Source organism: Rattus norvegicus, chromosome 1, assembly GCF_036323735.1.
Source record: "Rattus norvegicus strain BN/NHsdMcwi chromosome 1, GRCr8, whole genome shotgun sequence".
In the NCBI taxonomy this organism is placed as follows: Eukaryota; Metazoa; Chordata; class Mammalia; order Rodentia; family Muridae; genus Rattus; species Rattus norvegicus.
In genome coordinates, this window is record NC_086019.1 from 122032496 (window position 1) to 122047113 (window position 14618).

General features: G+C 38.0%; 1 long non-coding RNA gene across 5 annotated transcripts in view; it reads right to left on the reverse strand.

The window, feature by feature from the left end:
- Positions 1 to 14618, reverse strand: part of LOC134483425 (uncharacterized) — a 602791-nt gene that overhangs the window by 515074 nt on the left and 73099 nt on the right. For 2 of the 5 annotated variants that reach the window (XR_010060299.1, XR_010060300.1), the window contains 5 exons: positions 10591 to 10684; positions 5691 to 5877; positions 5430 to 5545; positions 3557 to 3622; positions 2115 to 2184 (listed from right to left, as the gene is read on the reverse strand). This is a non-coding gene — a long non-coding RNA (uncharacterized LOC134483425). The remainder of the gene's footprint in view (positions 1 to 2114; positions 2185 to 3556; positions 3623 to 5429; positions 5546 to 5690; positions 5878 to 10590; positions 10685 to 14618) is intronic. The other 3 variants (XR_010060301.1, XR_010060302.1, XR_010060303.1) reach the window with 3 other exon arrangements.

Genomic DNA, 14618 nt, shown 5'->3' on the forward strand with positions numbered 1-14618 from the left:
AAATTTCCAGTAAATGAAAATATGACTTAGCAATATCCTTTCTGCATATCAAGGACTAAATGGGAAAGGGAAATAACAAGGAATTAGTAAATGGGTTAGTACCTTAGCATTTCTTCTAGGTCCTACCCAATAGTTATCTAGATACTGCCACGTAGGCCTGGCTAGCTATAAAGGGGAGTGTTTAGCCTCTCTCTATGCTTTTATATCTCCCTGACTCTCTTCTCCAACTCCATTTCTACATCCCCCTTTCTTTATGTGTTCCCATGTAGCTTTCCGCCCTTTCTTCATTCTCTTCTCTGCCTCTATTCTCTTCTCATACCCCACAAAACTTTATTCTATACTAGGCCCATGGCTGTTACCTTGAGATAATGGATGCCTCGACATTGGTCTGCAGAGGCAAACCATCACATCAATCTGTGTTCCACAAAAATATACCCTTGGATTTACAACACAAATTATTTGCTGCAGTAAATTGGATTTGCATACTGGCAGGTTCACATTTCCCGCCATATCATGGACTTTCAGGCACTGTGTCGACATTCTTCTCTACCCAAACAGGATAAAATTGGGAAGAAACCCTACCATCACTCATACAATAGTCAGGGTAGATGGCTACTGGTCTCTTTTCAGCTCACATCTACCCATCTACTTTCCTTGGCCACAGAGGTATTCATAGCCTACATGACTGGCCTTTCTGGCTGATTACTCATCTTAGAACCTCTAACCTTGGTTGAGCTCTATTTCCCTCCGTGAAATGGTTTCTCTCTCACTGCTGAAAAATGCTAGGCCTAGGTAGACTATTCTCCCTTGGGCACTGGCTCCACCGCTCAGGAGCTGGCCCCAGATCAACCCCTAGGTTATCTCCTGATGTCCTGACAATCTATTCTGGTTGCTCATTCGATTCTTAGCTATTAATTTGTCCTTTGGAAGCAACAAGGTTAATAATTCCTATTTTCACTCAAAGATAATGGCTTCTTTGCTATTTTGAACCTCTGTACTGGGATGTCTCCTGGTCTTAAAGGCTTCCAAATTTGTTTCCAATACCTGGAAAGATAATAACTCTAAATGGCCACTTAACTGTACATTGAAAAAAATTTACAACTCTCACCAGCAATATGAAAAATGGAAGTTTTCCTATGTGTAAGCTTTTGCCCACCTCCCTTCCAACCACTTTATTCCTCGATCCAACTATCTTGCTCTCTGCTCCCTGAACTTTTAACTCTCCAGGCATTGTTCTAGCTGTTTGGTCCAGCGGGCAGTCTTAAATTTCTACCTCCTTGGATTTTTTTATTTCTTATTTCTTTCTGCTATGATCTACCCTAACCTTAAGACAGCTGTGGTATGAGAATGAGCATCAGAGCTGCTCCATGAGCCTGTCTCAGATGTGCTGCACCACCATTTCGACTTTGTTGCTCTGATCATGATGATAGGACCTGCACAGTGGTCTAGGCTGCTTGCAGTGACAGGGAGAGATCTCCTCACATGAAACAAAATGGCCTGTCCACCAGACAGAACATATCTATTTGTATCTTTGCATGTTTTCCTCTGCTGATACATAGCCATGCTTCTACAGGGAACTGTCATTCAGCTCAGAGGTATAACCAACACAGGTGGAGCTATAGCTTCTGCACCATCTTGGATGAAGACAGCCTATGACTATTTGCCATCTTTGTTATGGGTTTTCCTCACGTGACATCTCTCATTCTAAGAACGGCCTGAATACAAGATGCCTAGGACACTTAACAATTAGATAACATTTTCATATTATTTCTATCCTGCCCTGGTACATAATTTTAAAACTCATTGAGGGATTTACAAGAGTAAAAAGGACCACAGCCTTAAATGTATGTTTAGCCTTGGTTTTGCTGCTGTTATTACTGTCATTAAGTTATAATCTCTGTGCTTCCTTGATAATAGCCAGAACCAATAATTAAAAGCAGACACGGATTGTCTAATTCATATATATTTAACAGATCCGTACATTAAATCTTGTTGGAAATCTGCTAATTATAACATTAAATGTTTAAGTTCATTATGAAAGAGACCTCTAAATCCTCTCAGAGAACTTGCACAAGATCTCCAAAATGATATACTGTAGCAACAAGTGCCTCTACCTGGAGCGGTACAATGGCCACTATGAGAGATGGTGCAATTTCCTTGCCTGCTGCCAGGGCTCAGCCTTATCTGTAGACAAACAGAGGACAACCAGAGAATTAAATGTCTCATATTGCCTAAGACAAGGTGAGTCATTGCTCCCATATTCCTCCTACACAGGAGCGAGTCCCTTATCTTCTAGGCCTGATGGCCAGGCTACCTTTGCCTGAGGTGTGATGGAGAGCACAGGGACCTAGAAAAACTGTTTAGGTAATGGACTATAGACTAACCTCTGTCATTTTAATTAATATATTATATCTAGATTATAATTTATTCTTCCCAGATTTTCTGATTTCATGGAAGCTAAATTAATGAAAGTTTGACAGCTAAAAAACAGACTACAAGTTCCTTAAGTTAATCTACTACTATATTAACTCATTAGTCTATTCATTAACTACTTAAGACTCTCAGATCTGTTATTAAAAAGAGTTAAAGGTTTGCCTTGCTCATAGGCTTGGTGATAAAGGATATACACGTTCAGATGAACTTTCACAGATGACATATTCTGCTCCTTCTTTATCAAAATTCAGTTTCCAGTTACTAATATTTCATATTTCTTTTCTTTACTATTTCATTGTTTTATTGAGACTTTAACAGTTTAAAATTCTAATTCGTATCAAAGGAGTTGTGATAAATTAGTCTAAACCTAATAAAACACTCCAATATATGACCCAATTCTATAACCACAAGTTCAAATTTTCTTTCCTTTGATTGTCTTCTAAATATATACTTAAGTTATATCCCATGCTAATATAAACTATCAGCTATCGAAGTTACAAATTTAAGTTTCCTTTGGCTGTCTTTTAACTATAGACTAGAAGAGTTTCTCACACTAAATTCATCTGATCAACTATAAAATTCATAAAATCATCAAATTTTGATTGTCTTTTGAATGTAAACTTGAAAATGGTTTTCATTATACTAAATTTTTATCTATTCATTCTCCCAGATAGAAGCTCTTATTTTTCCTTTTGCTCCCCAAAAGACTTTTATTATTATTATTATTAGATATATTCTTTACTTACATTTCAAATGTTACTCCCTTTCCTGTTTTTCTATCCATAAGTCCCCCATTCCCTCCCCGTCCTCATTTGGGTATTCCCCCCATCCATCCCCCTTATTGCCTCCTCCCCCATATTTCCCTGCACTGAAGGTCCAATTTTTGCAGGTCCAAGCGCTTCCACCTACACTAGTACCCCAACAAGTCTATTCTCTGCTACATATGCAGTTGGAGCACTAAGTCAGTCCATGTATAGTGTTTTGGTAATGGTTTACTTCCTGGAAGCGCTGGTTGGTTGGCATTGCTGTTCTTATGGGGTTGAAAGCCAAAAGTCTTTTGTCTTCCCTAAGCTCAGTTTAAACACTGTTCATGGTATTAACAAATTTCTCTTTTATGACTTACTTTCTGTCAAAGGTCTACTGACTGGCTCACATCGATGCAATAGGGTCTTAGTTTCCGTGGAGGGTACTGAAAGTGAAAAAACATATTTAGCTTTAAACTGAGTTAATATCAGGATTGCCTAGAAAGCATCTTTCATGATTTGCTCTATTTTTAAATCCACTCATCAAAGTAGTCTAGTAATGAGATTTAAAAAAAAAATTGTAACAAGAAAATCTGAAGCAACCTTTCTATTAGTTCATCCAGAAGGAATTAAATCACTGATGTTTGCATCACTCAGCCTTGAAAGGATTTATTCCTAGTTTTATTGTAACATGCTATGCCAAGTTTAATTGATATGTCTCAGGGAAACTTGCTTTTTTTGAACGTTACATTGGAGAAGTGGATTTGGATCAGAGGAAAGATATGCGAGAGGACTGCATGGAGAGGTGAGAGGTGACACTCTATAGGGTATTTAATTAATGAGAGAAGAATTTTAAAATAAATAATAGAAAATCTGGAATGTAAAACAACAGAAATTGAATACTGTTAAGACTCAAGATCAAGATTTCAAAATTTTGGTTTAAGCCCATATATTTTCTAAGTATATATGCGATGAAGAAGACATGTTAGAAACCGAGTTATGTTTATCCCAGAAAACATAATTATCTTACCAGCTACTGGGAGGAAAAGAGTAGGGGGGAAAGGGACAGGATCAGGTGTAGGAGGAGATCAAAATGATAGGCAGACTGTCAGGAAATTGAACAGATGTGTAGAGCAATGAGGGATAGGGAACAATAGGTAGCATCCAGAAAGTCCCAGATGCCAGAAAAGCCAGAGGCTCCCAGGAAGCAAAGGGGATGAGATTAGCTGAACTGTCCAACAAAGGGAGGAAGAAACTGTAGAGACAATATCCAGAGGTTAGGGAAGGCCCCCAACTGGGGGATGGGATCTCCAAATTTTAATTCATCTCTAAATATTAACCCAGAATTCCTCCTGTCTAATGATAGTACAGGGAAACAGCGCAGAGCAAAGCCTGAAGGAAAGGCCATCTAGAGACTTCCCCACCTATCCATCCCATGTACAGACATCCAACCCAGACAGTATTGCTGATCTCAAGAAGTGCATGCTGATAGGAACCTGAGAGCTGTCTCTTGAGAGGCTCTCCAAGAGACTGACAAATACAGAGGCAGATGCTTGCAGCCAATTATTGAACTGATTGATGCAGCAAAATGGGACTCAAACTGAGGAGTTAGGGAAAAGACTCAAGGAGGTGAATAGTTTTGCAACCTGCTAGGAAGTACAACAATCTCAACCAACCATACCCCCCAGAGCTCCCAGGGACTATACCAACAACGAAAGGTACACATTGAAGGAACCATGGCACTGGACACATATTTATCAGAGGGTGGCTTTATCTGGCATCGATGGGAGAAGAGACACTTGGTTCTGTGAAGGCTAGATGCCCCAGTGTAAGAGAATGCCAGGACAGTGGGGTGGAAGTGGGTGGGTCAATGGGGAACACCCTCATAGCAGCAGGGGTAGTGGGAATGGGATATGTTTTGCATAGGGGAACCCTGGAAATGAGTTAACATTTGAAATCCAAAAAATAAATTATCCAATTAAAATGAATAAGTAAAAATAAGAAATTAAATGTTGTTTAAGGAGGGAAAAGCTTTGACCTACATGCAAAACAAAAGAAATTTTGAGAGGAATGGGATATGTTCATGTTGACTTCTCAGCACTTAATGCGTACAGTAGGAAAGATGACAACTGTCCTTTTTTTCAGAAAGACCCTAAGCAAAATGACACAGAGGTAATTGGTGAGCCATAATGAAAACTATCATGTATTCTGGGACAATCTAAAAGTGTTAATGTTTATCACTAAAGGAGTTACCTTTGATTACTGTTGCCAGAAATACTGTCCCATCCTTGCTGGCTGTGTGCTGCCACTTTCACAACTTGAAGACTTCAACTAATGAATTCATACTAGTTATATAAATTGGAGTGCAACTGAAATGAAAAATATTTGCAAGAGTACACCAATACAAAATGAAGAATAAATATAGCACACATAATAATGGTCAATTAAATTAATCAATTAAATTAAACATTTAAATTTCTACTATGTATGTACTCATGGCAAATTACTTCGCACCATCTATTATTTCTCTCAGGAAGACTCAGAGGATTCTCATTGCTCTTTAACAATTGTGATGACTTGTGTGTAATATGATGTGGCAAAAAACAGGGTACTGCATCATTCTTTCAACGACTCTGAAGAAGAGCATACTTTAGATGTCCCAAGTAGTATAGGTTTTATCTTTGGGATGACTCTCTAAATCCTGTTGGAAAAAATAAAAAGAGTTAAATTGTATTTTTGAGTCCCTCTGTGTTCTGACAGGCCCAAAGTTGGATCAAGATCAAGGGGAGGACCCCAAAACATGACATAAATACTGAGGCTATGGGACATTCAGGAAAATAGACCAATCCTGACTGTCCCTCAATCGAATCAAAAAGCAGCTGAAAGAGTCATCTGCTGATATGTGCACCCAACCAATGAACATGACCTCTCTGATTGAATTAAGGAAAAGCTGGAGGAAGCTGAGGAGGAGGGGAATCCTGTCAGAGGACCAGCGGTCTTAGATAACCTGGACCCCTGTGATCTCTCAAACACTGGATCACCCCTTGGCTGCATATACCAGCTGAGATGGGGCCTCCAACACACATAGAGAAACGGTCTCCTGGGTCTGGGTTCAGTCCGAGAAGACATACCTAACCATCAAGAGACTGGAGTCCCCAGGAAGTTTATAGTTCTGTTGGATTGGGTGCGGTTGGGGCATCCTCTGTGACCCTGGAGGCAGGGTGGGGAGGAAGTATGGAATGTAGAACTCTCAGGGAGTTGTGTGGACCAGTGGGGGAATATAATCTGGGGTGAAATTTTTGTAGAGTTTTCCATCAATCTTCTTGTTTCGTTGAAAGGTAGATGTGTGAGCACAGAGGTAACCAAACTTTCAGGCATAACTTCGCTTGAGTCTTTAAAGACAAGAATGAATAATTTTTCCATTATCTATGAGTACCAAAGGTACTTTCTTCCATGAGAATAAATTTTTAATGACAATTTCATTTGTAGTAGGCTGATTTACCTACTATCATATTTTTATTTTATTTTTCCTATTAAATATCTACCATGAAGCGTAGAGCTTCATATTTTCATATCCCTATTCATGAACTACATGTTTCATAAATTTTTTTTTTGGTTTTCTTTTTTTTTTATTTTATTTTATTTTATTTTTTTTATTATCTTGAGTATTTCTTATATACATTTCAAGTGTTATTCCCTTTCCCGGTTTCCGGACAGACATCACCCTCCCCCCTCCCCTTCCTTGTGGGTGTTCCCCCTCCCAAACCTCCCCCCATTGCCACCCTCCCCGCATAGTCTAGTTCACTGGGGGTTCAGTCTTAGCAGGACCCAGGGCTTCCCCTTCCACTGGTGCTCTTACTAGGATATTCATTGCTACCTATGGGGACAGAGTCCAGGGTCAGTCCATGTATAGTCTTTAGGTAGTGGCTTAGTCCCTGGAAGCTCTGGTTGCTTGACATTGTTGTACTTTTGGGGTCTCGAGCACCTTCAAGCTCTTCCAGTTCTTTCTCTGATTCCTTCAACGGGGACCTATTCTCAGTTCAGTGGTTTGCTGCTGGCATTCGCCTCTGTATTTGCTGTATTCTGGCTGTGTCTCTCAGGAGCGATCTACATCCGGCTCCTGTCGGTCTGCACTTCTTTGCTTCATCCATCTTGTCTAATTGGGTGGCTGTATATGTATGGGCTAGCTGTGGGGCAGGCTCTGAATGGGTGTTCCTTCAGTCTCTGTTTTAATCTTTGCCTCTCCCTTCCCTGCCAAGGGTATTCTTTTTCCTCATTTAAAGAAGGAGTGAAGCATTCACATTTTGATCATCCGTCTTGAGTTTCCTTTGTTCTAGGGATCTAGGGTAATTCAAGCATTTGGGCTAATAGCCACTTATCAATGAGTGCATACCATGTATGTCTTTCTGTGATTGGGTTAGCTCACTCAGGATGATATTTTCCAGTTCCAACCATTTGCCTACGAATTTCATAAACTCGTTGTTTTTGATAGCTGAGTAATATTCCATTGTGTAGATGTACCACATTTTCTGTATCCATTCCTCTGTTGAAGGACATCTGGGTTCTTTCTAGGTTCTGGCTATTATAAATAAGGCCGCGATGAACATAGTGGAGCACGTGTCTCTTTTATATGTTGAGGCATCTTTTGGGTATATGCCCAAGAGAGGTATGGCTGGATCCTCAGGCAGTTCAATGTCCAATTTTCTGAGGAACCTCCAGACTGATTTCCAGAATGGTTTTACCAGTCTGCAATCCCACCAACAATGGAGGAGTGTTCCTCTTTCTCCACATCCTCGCCAGCATCTGCTGTCACCTGAGTTTTTGATCTTAGCCATTCTCACTGGTGTGAGGTGAAATCTCAGGGTTGTTTTGATTTGCATTTCCCTTATGACTAAAGATGTTGAACATTTCTTTAGGTGTTTCTCAGCCATTCGGCATTCCTCAGCTGTGAATTCTTTGTTCAGCTCTGAACCCCATTTTTTAATAGGGTTATTTGTTTCCCTGCGGTCTAACTTCTTGAGTTCTTTGTATATTTTGGATATAAGGCCTCTATCTGTTATAGGATTGGTAAAGATCTTTTCCCAATCTGTTGGTTGTCGTTTTGTCCTAACCACAGTGTCCTTTGCCTTACAGAAGCTTTGCAGTTTTATGAGATCCCATTTGTCGATTCTTGATCTTAGAGCATAAGCCATTGGTGTTTTGTTCAGGAAATTTTTTCCAGTGCCCATGTGTTCCAGATGCTTCCCTAGTTTTTCTTCTATTAGTTTGAGTGTGTCTGGTTTGATGTGGAGGTCCTTGATCCACTTGGACTTAAGCTTTGTACAGGGTGATAAGCATGGATCGATCTGCATTCTTCTACATGTTGACCTCCAGTTGAACCAGCACCATTTGCTGAAAATGCTATCTTTTTTCCATTGGATGGTTTTGGCTCCTTTGTCAAAAATCAAGTGACCATAGGTGTGTGGGTTCATTTCTGGGTCTTCAATTCTATTCCATTGGTCTATCTGTCTGTCTCTGTACCAATACCATGCAGTTTTTATCACTATTGCTCTGTAATACTGCTTGAGTTCAGGGATAGTGATTCCCCCTGAAGTCCTCTTATTGTTGAGGATAGCTTTAGCTATCCTGGGTTTTTTGTTATTCCAGATGAATTTGCAAATTGTTCTGTCTAACTCTTTGAAGAATTGGATTGGTATTTTGATGGGGATTGCATTGAATCTGTAGATTGCTTTTGGTAAAATGGCCATTTTTACTATATTATTCCTGCCAATCCATGAGCATGGGAGATCTTTCCATCTTCTGAGGTCTTCTTCAATTTCTTTCCTCAGTGTCATGAAGTTCTTATTGTACAGATCTTTTACTTGCTTGGTTAAAGTCACACCGAGGTACTTTATATTATTTGGGTCTATTATGTCAGATAAGGTCATCCTCTGCTACACATGTATCTAGAGCCCTGTTGAACTCCAGATATACTTTTTGGTTGGTGGTTTAGTCTCTGGTAGCTCTGTGTGGTCTACTTAATTCACATTGTTCTTCCTATGGGGATACAATACACTATAGCTCCTTCAGTCCTTGCCGTAGCTCTTCCATTGTGGTTCCCAAGCCTCAGTCTGATGATTGGCTGTATCTGCAACTATTTTGCTTAGGTGCTGATAGACTCACTCAGGGAACAGCCATATCATGCTCATGCTTGCAAGTGCTTCTTGACATCAACAGTAGTGTTGGGTTTTGGTATCTGCAGACGGAACGGATCCCTCGATATGGCGGTCTCTGGATGACCTTTTTTTCAGGTTCTGTTCTATTTTTTTGGTCCCTGTCTTTCCTTTTGGCAGGAATATTTCTGAATTAAAATTTTTGAGATGAGAGTGTGGCCCCATCCCTCATCTAGGGGTTCTGCTTATTTACTGCAGGTGTTCTCTTCAGGTTCTATCATTCCTTTGTGGGTTATTTTTGCTAAAGTCATCCCTGTTTGGTCCTGGGAGCCTCTTGTTTTACTGGCATCTGGGAATTCTTATTAGTTATACTCAGTTCCACAGTCCCCACTGCTAATTCCTGACCTTCTGTATTTCTCTTCTATCCCTTCCAATACCTGATCTTGTCCCTCTTTTTCCCTCTCCCTCCTCACTTCCTTCCAGGTCCCTCCCTTCCTCTATCTCCTGTAATTATGTTGTTCTCTCTCCCATGTATGATCGATGCATCCACATTTTGGGGTTCTGAATTCTTAACCTAAATGTTCCTCAACACTGAGCCCATAAACAACTGAATGCATATTGAAAATATGGTACATTTACACAATGAAATATAACTCACTTCTTGAAATAATGAAAAGATGGCACTCTTACTAAAGTGGATAGAACTAGAAAAAAGTCATCGTGACTGAGAAAAAACATCCTGAGTGAGGTACTCAGAACCCCATAGAAAAATTTAGGATGTGATCACTTAACACTGCTTGTTGGGTTTTAATCTAAGAATCCTTAAATTCTCAGTGGTAAGATATGGAGTAAGGAACTAGAAAGGATGGAAGGTTTTCCTGAATAACTAAAAAGTATAATTAAATCTGGAGATATTTGATGTAATATAATATTGGAACAGTAATATTAAATATAGAAATGGATGAAAGTAGGGTAGAGGAAGACAGAATCTGTGGACCATCTGAAGAATGTTATAGAAAAGTACTACAGTAGAGGCACCTCAATATGTAATATGTAAATGGAATATTCTTAATACAACAGCAAAACATGGTGAGAGTACAACCTTACTGCCTTCTCTTACAACCAAAACCCCTCCAGTACCATATATGGGGTACATGTAATTGAGTTTTGATGACTGAGATCTCAGAGAAACTCTCAGTATGTATTGGTTGCTTTACAAAAACTGATAGCAAAGCCATATTGATGGAACCACACTTACCTACCTCATTGCACATGAAGACGTTTCAGTTGGTGACTAACTGGGAATATTCCCCCTTCTAGATAGTGTTCATGGATTGGAAAATTTATTCATACTTCCTAAGGAGAAAAGCACAGAGGAACATAGCTGAAATCCTTCAGTTTACAATGGTGAGCTCTCAACAGTGTACACGGGTGCAATAGTGGTACAAATATGGTGAGAGTAACAGTTATTTGATTGGATTCAATGCCCAGACCATGAGAGATATTTCTTACATTGCTCATATGCTCAAGGAAAGGGATAATATGTAGATTGTGGACTAAGGGACAAACCAAACACCGTTTCTGTTTTTGTTTTGTTTTGTTTTTTCAACAAAAGAAATGTGGAAATTTAAAGAATTCTAGTGACATTCTGTTATTCCGTTTAATAAGTATATTGCTCAGCCATGATCTCAGAAGCTACTATCTGTTATAGTTGGGAACAAAGGCAGAGCCACATACCTGAACATTGTGTAGAGAGTAAAAGAGATTTAATTACTCAATCATAAATGAAAATTCTCTATCTATACTCTCCCTTCACATCTCATGAATCTTTGTGTTGGGAGAAATCTAAGAGCCAGTGGGGATGGAAAGAATGTCTTCCAGATGTAATAGACCTAACTACCTCACGCATAATCACATATAGATTATGGCAAAATGCATGTGATTTGCATAGAGTAAAGTGGATTAGCCCCCCACTACTGAGAGAAAAAAATAAACATGGTCTCCCATCTCTAACCATGAAGCTATTTCCAATATACAAATGTTTATAAGGAGAAATTAATTTAATATGGTTGAGTCTCACTGATTATAGAAATCACATTCATGGAAGGTGTTATTCAAAGTAGTAGACAGCCAAATCTTATGAACCCAATGGTAGCTTGATTCCTAATGCTGTATCTCTCAACATAAAACCATATATAACTGTAAAAAGGAGAAAGTCTGCCCCAGCAGATTTCATGATAAGATTATGATCTATACACACAATAAACTGATTACTGGACATAGAGAATTCAACTTTGAGCTGTTCAGGAAAGTTTCTCTGGTGGTTTTCATTCATAATGCCAGTAAACACTATTCAGGTTCCTTTAAGAAAAAATGTTGGTTTCCTTATCCATTAATAAACTTTATATGCTACAATAATTACTGGCCTGGTAAAATGCACTAAAATTTCAATTGTGCAAAGTGTATTTTGTGCTTAACTAACCCTATTATTAATTAGAACTGACGCCACTTCCACAGGAGAGAGTTCAGGAATGATGCTACAAAATGGTCAATACACTTGGCCAGGGAACTTAAAGATCCTAGCAGAGAACACACTAATGTTGTTTTTCTAAATCTCCATTCTGTAAAATTCCCCTTTAAATATTTCTATTATGTCCTTTGGTATGTGTTGCTAATTATTTCAGTAGATAACAATTTTATTACTATTGTTTTGGTTTGCACATTGATAAATAACTACATAAAGGACTGTGAATAAGCAACAGTCAGTACTCAGACACAGTTGGGAATTCTAAAACTTCCCATATTGGGTAAAATCTAGAGGACAGGAATGAATGATATGGGATGTCTCTATAAAAGACCTGACTGTTGTCAACACGGCTTCCTACAGTTAGGGTTACAAGTGTACCCCACACAAGATTGAGTACAAATTCAAGAAAGGAAGAGGAGGGCTTCTCAATATTCCAACTCTATCTGCACACAGTCTAACTAACATAGATGGCAAATAGGGTAGCAAGTGTCCTGTTTCCTTAGAAATGTGGTCACTGGTAAGGATAAACATAACATATTTCAGAAAAATAAAACAACATACAACAAATTCAGAGGGAGAATCATGTCAAATGGAGAGAAACTCAAAACATTTTCATTACAATCAGGAACAAGATGAGGAAGTTTATTCTTCCTGTCTTAGTCAGCATAGTATTAGGAGACTCCTTTGAATATGATATGATTTTATGCATAAAAGTTACTAAATGTGGCATCAGGAACCTGACAATTCTGATACTTACATTCAGCAATGTAGCAGTATAAAAAATTTATGAAAATTCATGTCCTGAAATAACAAATATTTTGAGGAACAAACCGTAGAATTATATATTATACATAATATATAACAACATGTTATGTAAAATATTACATATGTATATATTTGAATATCCAAAGTTCAGGAGAAATTGGCATTCCAGATTTCAAATTGTACTATGTAATAGCTACAGCAATAAAAACTGTATTGAATGGTGCTACTCTGCTTTTTCTGTATTAATTAACCACTTTAGAAACAATAACCTTAGACTGTTGTTGGCTTGGATCAACATAGGCTTGCATTTTAGAAATATTTTTAAATTATTAAACCCAAACAACATTTTCAAATAAGAAACAGAATACAATGAGTAAAAAAAAATAGGACATGCCTCTGAGCAAATCTGTGTCTCAAAGCCTATTATTAGTCTGCATTGATTCGACTGTACATATATTAGACCATTCAGTTTAGTGTTTTTATGGCATACTTGTGTGTGCTAACAATTGGGTCTCTGATCCTTGTGCCTGCTCCTTTTCCTTCTTTTTGATTGCCTTGTCCACCATCAATATGATGTTCTTTGTTTATCTTATTATATTTTATTTTGTTAACGTTTGGTTGTTATCCCTTGGGTGTTCTTTTCCTCATGAGAGTCAGAAACGGAACAAATCTGGAAGGGACAGGAGGTGGGGAGAATGTGGGAAGAGTTAAAAAAATAAAGAAAACTGTGATCATGATATAAATACAAAGATTAAGAATGGAAATGAAAAACTGGGACAAAAATCAATTTTCAGTAAAAAAAATCATTTTATAATGATAAACACAATACAATTCCAAAAAGACCAAAAAGCATACAAAACAAAGAGAAATAAAAGCAAAGACATAACCTTGTGGATTTAACTGATGGAACATGGCCAACGTCTCCCAAACCAAACCCCCCAAAACAACCCAAAAACAAATCTGCATCCTATTTTGCATATCTTATAAATTTCATCCATATCACCGGATCAAAGCAATGTACAGATTACATATCCAAGAAAGTTCTTTCTAATCCACCAGTTTATTGTTGAATCTGGGAAAGATTAAAAAATAAAAACGTATTAACAAATAACATATACCTAAAGACACTATAGTATTGTCATGACATTCAAACTAGATCACCTTTTGAGATCACAGAAGAAAAAGGTTTATTATCCTGTACCAGTCTATACAGTGTATGTGAGTATGTGTCTGTTTTTGTGCATAGATAGATAGATAGATACAGAGATACAGAGATACAGAGATACAGAGATTGATAGATAGATGTTTGTATATATAAATATATAATATAAATATATATGTGTATATATATATATATATATATATGGAAGATCCAGCACGTTTCCACATGGTTGCAGCTCACACACCCGAATATACTCTGCCCACTATTCTTTCTTATAGCCATTTTGGAATCTTCTTTCCTTTATTATAATTATCATAACATCAAAACTCATTCTTACCTGATGACCCTAACTATTCAGAAATTTGGAGGTGCAAACCACATGATCTATTGTATGTTTTCCCTCTGATGATAATCTATATGATAACTCTCAAATGTTTTTAATCCCTTCATAATTTACAGTTTATGGCAGATACCAAGATAGAACTGTAACTTCCTTTATGGGTGTAATTTTTATGCAAAATCCATATGCGAACTTAAATGTTCTTTTTATTTTCCTCATCACCATTACTCCCACACACAAATAATCCACAATTCTGTCAGCTCTTTGAAATGCTAATATTCACCCTGTAATAAATCTGAGCTGAAGTGACAGGGCAGATTGACAGCTCAAAGGGAGGGGCACTGCAGCAAACACAACACAAGACAGAACAAAGGAAGCCAGGTCCTGATCTGATAGGTTTCTGATCTGACTGTTCAGAGTCAAAAACTGAGATCTATAGAATAATCTATCCAAACAAATTTGCAATATTTAGTGTGAAAAAAATCATCTCTACCTA